Here is a 6,947-nt window from a genome sequence, read left to right as displayed (position 1 = left end):
AGAAGTGTGATGTGATGAGAGGGAAAGAGAGATGGAGTGGAATCCACGAATATAGACAGGAACCCACGTTTGTCTCACCCTGTCTCTGGCCTTATTGGTACAGGTGATTCATAGAAGAAGCTTTAGGTGTTTGCCACAGAAATGTATATGTGCCTGTTCAGGACTCTGAAAGATTAGAGAGGGAATATCATGGGATCAGGGGGAGGTGCAAACCTGGCTGCTGCCGCTCACTACCAAGACAACCCAATAGATCAATGAAACTTGGTTGAGCAACACAAATCCCTGGCATTCTCCTCTGACCTCCTCAGCACGATAGCTGCTGCTTCATGGCTGCCTTCCCAGTCGTGTCCACATTTACCTTGCAGCCAACTTTAACCTGAAACCATACAGGGAAGGTAATTGTGGGAAACTTAGTTGACACGGTACAAAATCACCACTTTTTTCTCCCTGAGTAACATTTCCTTCATCATTAAAATGAACTATTTGTACTCAAATTTTTGTCTCCGGGTCTAGGATTTTCTTCTTGATGGGAACACAATTTAAAACACTACTTACAGAGCATATAGTAAGAATTTAAAAAATCTTGTTATCTATGATCCTAGTCAAAACAGTAGTGTGTGATGATTGGCAACATAAATATGTGGTCTTTTCATCTTCCATATCCTACTCTCTCTGAAACTAGAACGGTTGTCATATTTTAGTGTGTATGCATGCGCATGCTTCTGTGTGTGTGTATATGCGTGTGTGTATATATCTATCTATATATATATCCTTATATCCATATATGTGTGTGTGTGTGTGTATATGTCTTTTAGGATCCCATACATTGAGAATATGATTTAGGAGGTGCTTTGAGGAATAAGAACATCTATATGTTAAATAAACACCCTAGATGGTTCTTATTAAGGTGGTCGATGGACTGCATTTTGAGAACATCTGATCTAGTATATACATGATATGTTCTGTATAGGTCTTTTAAGTTTTATTATATACAATGCCATGAGTGCTTTAGGTTTTTAGTTTTAGACAATATGTGATTTTATTTATTTGTACCTGATTCCAATGATGAGGAAGATAAAGAATAAATGAAAATAGGAAAGAAACTGTTTTACATTTTCCTTGCCAGGAAACACTAGATTGAATTATAGGACAGGCAAACACCTGAATATTTATCATTTTAAGTATTTCATAGTATTATTTAAAAACACTTACATAAAATTATGCTTAAAAGGAAACCTCTTGTTTAACAGAAGACTGTTTGAAACTCTTTAGCCAAATATTTCAAAATATACACAAAAACATAAATTTAGCAGCTATATTATAACTTCCTGCCTTTGAGAAATATTTTAATTTCTTGGCATTGACATTGCTCTTGGCAGGTTTAAAAAGGGAACCCATAGAACGCTGAAAATTTTGGCAGGATTCCCCTTTCTTTCTACTCATACTATGCAAATTACCATCACAATCTGTCTAAGACACCAGTTCCAGGAAGGAGCTTATAATTAAAATGGATCATTGACCTCTTCTAAGAGACTTTCAGGATGAATTCGTCCTGACTTATATCTGTGCTAACCTCAGTAATCACAGAATATTCAATACTCATAGTTTATGCTTCATTCATCTCTGTAAACTCTCTCTCATTATGTCTTCTGATGACCCAAACTATTTCTCTATGACCCCTGGAACACATAATAGGGCTTCAGCAAAGCTGCCTCTATCCTAATGTTTTGTCTGAATGTCCCCTTTCTCACTCTAACAGAAAACTGGATGTCCTATGGGGACACTACATCACATAGCAGAACAACTTTATATCTCACTCCAAGGATTGTGCTATCTAGTCCTTATTAATATTTCCATACCACTGTTACTCTCTCCTCCCTGTCATCTTCATTTGAAGCTAATTACATTAGATTATATCACCTGTACCACACCTTGTTCCTGTATATCTTTGACATTCTCCTTCATTTCTCAATAGTATCCTCTCTCTCTCTCTCTCTCTCTCTCCCCCTCTCCAGTTCTCGAGCTTCTTACATCTTTAGGCTTTCAATCTCCTATGACCCTCAATCCCCTCTCCCAACACTACCATGGCCTTATCTTTTTCTTTACAGTAATTTCACACCTTCCAAAATCTTAGAGCATCAACACGTTCCAATGGCTGCCTACCATTTTTCCATTTTACTCATTATAATATCCAAACTCCAAGTAAAATTTGCCTCACTGGCACATCCTATCTAGTGGTCTTTCCACAGCCTATCATATACCTTATATTCTTAGTCTACTCTTTTCCTTCTTTACATTTAATGACTTAATTGTTATTATCTTAACTCTATTACCTCTATCTCTGTCTGAGAATTCAACTTAACACACCTCCAATCTGAGTTCAATACTGCTATCTCTTCACTCTTTGTCCATGGATACAAAAAAATAAATAAGCTAATAATTGGTCTCAATTTAAATTTATAACCATATGAGCCCTGAGTGGATCCCATCTATTCTACTCACTTAAGCTGGTGAATTCACTCACCCACTCTCCCAGACATTTATTTCACACATCTTGACTACTCAGCTTCCAACATGCACTACCATTTCCCTTCCCTTGAAGAGAATAAAGAAATCAGAAAAGAATGCCTACATATTTTCAATACCAAATCAGGAAGGGAGATGTTCTCTGCTTTGTTCTTTCTTAGGATTACTTTCAATATTTAGGATCGTTTGTGGTCCCATAAACATTTTAGTACTATTTTTTATACTTCTATAAAAAATTTCATTGGAACTTTGATAGGGATTGTGTTGCATCTATAGATGGCTTTGGGAAACGTGGCCATTTTGACAATATTGATTCTTCCAGTTCATTAACATGGGATACCTTTCCATTTATTTGTGTCTTTTCCAGTTATTTTTATCAAGGTCTTATAGTTTTCAGTGTAGAGATCTTTCACGTCCTTGGTTAAGCTTATTCCTAAGTATTTTATTGTTTTTGATGTTATTGTAAGTGAGACTGTTTTATTTATTTTTCATATAATTCATTGTTAGTGTATAGAAACACTACTGACTTTGTATGTTAATTTTGTATCTTGCAACTTTACCGAATTTGTAGATTAGGGCCAGCAGCTTTTGGGTGCAGTCTTTAGGGTACTCTGTAGTATATAAAATCATGTCATCTGCAAATAGAGACAATTTTAGCTTTTCTTCCTTTCCAATTCTGTTGGCTTTTTTTTTTTTTTTTTTGCCTGATTGATCTGTCAAGGAGTTCCAGTATTTTGCTAAATAGGACTGGTGAGAAACTTGTTCCTGATCTTAGAGGGAAAAATTTCAACCTTTCACCATTGAGTATGATGTTACCTGTGGGCTTGTCATATATGGCCTTCATTATTTTGAGGTAGAGTAGATAAAATTTTGAGTGACTTGAGATTTGGAACAATCCATTTGGTCTTTCAGGCTGCTTTGTTTGGTGTACATTTGTTAATACAAAATTCAAACCTTATATTTTAACCTATTTTTTAAATCTATTTCTCTTCTTATCTATGACGTACATTTTTCCCAAATGAAACATGCTTATATATCATTAAAACCTCTATTTTAGGGGGTTTACTATTTGTAGGAGTAAAATCCAGTATTTTCTATTGTATATTATATTAACTTTAAAAACACTGTAACTCACATCAACATTTGTTATTTATTTATTTATATTTTAATATAATCTATCAATTTAATTTTTAACTACCTTTATTAACTACAGTTATTAACCTATTTTCTTTTTAAATATTCAGGCTGTAGTACACTACACACCTTCAAATATTTCAAGTTAAGATACATTCCATGAAGAATAAAAAATTATATACAACCTGTGATTATGGCTATGCAAAATTGTAGATGCATATATTTAGAAAAACTGAAAAGGATCAAAGATATAAAAAGTTGATTTGCAGGGAAGTAGAATATCTATTGATGTTTTATCTTTTGATTTTTGGTATTGTTATGATGTCTAAGAATATTTTAAAAATAAAATACTATAAATATAAATACAATATATATATAATATGTGTATAATATACTATATAATATACTATACTGTTTTCTACTCTCTAGAGTGTGTCCACAGGATAGTGTCCTAGGCATAGAGAGATGGAGAATCAAATGGTAAGATCAGCAGGGGGCTCATAGGCAATCAGCAAATGATTTTTGAAAAGCTGCTCACTGAGCTAGGCATAGTGGTAGATACACAGTAATAAATACACTGTTTCTGGAGGGCAGACAGCAGAAGCAATCCTGCAGCCTGTGGAACAAAAACCACATTCACAGAAAGACAGACAAGATAAAAAGGAAGAGGGCTATGTACCAGATGAAGGAACAAGATAAAACCCCAGTAAAACAACTAAATGAAGTAGAGATAGGCAACATTCCAGAAAAAGAATTCATAGTAATGATAGTGAAGATGATCCAGGACCTCGGAAAAAGAATGGAGGCAAAGATCGAGAAGATGCAAGAAATGTTTAACAAAGAACTAGAAGAATTAAAGAAGAAACAAACAGAGATGAACAATACAATAACTGAAAAGAAAACTACACTAGAAGGAATCAATAGCAGAGTAACTGAGGCAGAAGAACGGATAAGTGACCTGGAAGACAGAATGGAGGAATACACTGCTGTGGAACAGAATAAAGAAAAAATAATGAAGGGTTTCCCTGGTGGCGCAGTGGTTGAGAGTCCACCTGCCGATGCAGGGGACATGGGTTCGTGCCCTGATCCAGAAAGATCCCACATGCCACGGAGTGGCTAGGCCTGTGAGCCATGGCCACTGAGCCTGCGCGTCTGGAGCCTGTGTTGCACAGCAGGAGAGGCCACAACAGTGAGAGGCCCGCGTACCGCAAAAAAAAAAAAAAGACAAAAGAATGAAAAGAAATGAAGACAGCCTAAGAGACCTCTGGGACAACATTAAATGCAACAACATTTGCATTATAGGGGTCCCAGAAGGAGAAGAGAGAGAGAAAGGACCAGAGAAAATATTTGAAGAGATTATAGACAAAAACTTCCCTAACATGAGAAAGGAAATAGCCACCCAAGTCTAGGAAGCACAGAGAGTCCCATACAGGATAAACCCAAGGAGAAACACACCGAGACACATAGTAATCAAATTGGCAAAACAAAGACAAAGAAAGATTATTAAAAGCAGCAAGGGGAAAAGGACAAATAACATACAAGGGAACTCTCATAAGGTTAAGAGCTGATTTCTCAGCAGAAACTCTACAAGCAAGAAGGGAGTGGCATGATATACTTAAAGTGATGAAATGGAAGAACCTACAACCAAGATTACTCTACCTGGCAAGGATCTCATTCAGATTTGATGGAGAAATGAAAAGCTTTACAGACAAGCAAAAGCTAAGAGAATTCAGCACCACCAAACCAGCTCTACAACAAATGCTAAAGGAACTTCTCTAAGTAGGAGACACAAGAGAAGAAAAGGACCTACAAAAACACCCAAAAACAATTAAGAAAATGGTAATAGGAACATACATATCGATAATTACCTTAAATGTGAAAGGATTAAATGCTCCAACCAAAAGACACAGGCTTGCTGAATGGATATAAAAACAAGACCCATATATATGCTGTCTACAAGAGACCCACTTCAGACCTAGGGACACATTCAGACTGAAAGTGAGGGGATGGAAAAAGATATTCCATGCAAATGGAAATCAAAAGAAAGCTGGAGTAGCAATACCCATACCAGATAAAATAGACTTTAAAATTAAAAAAAAGTTACAAGAGACAGGAAGGACACTACATAATGATCAGGGGATCAATCCAAGAAGAAGATATAACAAGTATAAATATATATGCACCCATGATAGGAGCACCTCAATACATAAGGCAACTGCTAACAGCTATAAAAGAGGAAATTGACAGTAACACAATAGTGGGGGACTTTAACACCTCACTTACACCAATGGACAGATCATCCAAAATGAAAATAAATAAGGAAACAGAAGCTTTAAATGACACAATAGACCAGATAGATTTAATTGATATATCTAGGACATTCCATCCAACAACAGCAGATTACACTTTCTTCTCAAGTGCACATGGAACATTCTCCAGGACAGATCTCATCTTGGGTCACAAATCAAGCCTCAGTAAATTTAAGAAAATTGAAATCATATAAAGCATCTTTTCTGACCACAACGCTATGAGATTAGAAATCAATTACAGGGAAAAAAGCATAAAAAACACAAACACATGGAGGCTAAACAATATGTTACTAAATAACCAAGAGATCACTAAAGAAAGCAAAGAAGAAATAAAAAAATACCTAGAGACAAATGACAATGAAAACATGACGATCCAAAACCTATGTGATGCAGCAAAAACAGTTCTAAGAGGGAAGTTTATAGCTATACTAGCCTACCTCAAGAAACAGGAAAAATCTCAAATAAACAATCTAACCTTACACCTGAAGGAACTAGAGAAAGAAGAACAAACAAAACCCAAAGTTAGCAGATGGAAAGAGATTATCAAGATCAGAGAAGAAATAAATGAAATAGAAACAAAGAAAACAATAGCAAAGATCAATAAAACTAAAAGCTGGTTCTTTAAGAAGATAAACAAAATTGATAAACCATTAGCCAGACTCATCAAGAAAAAGAGGGAGAGGACTCAAATAAATAAGATTAGAAATGAATAAAGGAGAAGTTACAACAGACATCAAAGAAATATAAAGCATCCTAAGAGACTACTACAAGCAACTCTATGCCAATAAAATGAACAACCTGGAAGAAATGGACAAATTCTTAGAAAGGTATATGCCTTCCAAGCCTGAATCAGGAAGAAATAGAAAATATGAACAGACCAATCACAACTAATGAAATTGAAACTGTGATTAAAAATCTTCCAACAAACAAAAGTCCAGGGCCAGATGGTTTCACAGGTGAATTCTAACAAACATTTAG

Source organism: Lipotes vexillifer, unplaced genomic scaffold (genome assembly GCF_000442215.2).
Source record: "Lipotes vexillifer unplaced genomic scaffold, Lipotes_vexillifer_v1.1 scaffold1715, whole genome shotgun sequence".
Taxonomy (NCBI): Eukaryota; Metazoa; Chordata; class Mammalia; order Artiodactyla; family Lipotidae; genus Lipotes; species Lipotes vexillifer.
This window is presented reverse-complemented; position numbering follows the sequence as displayed.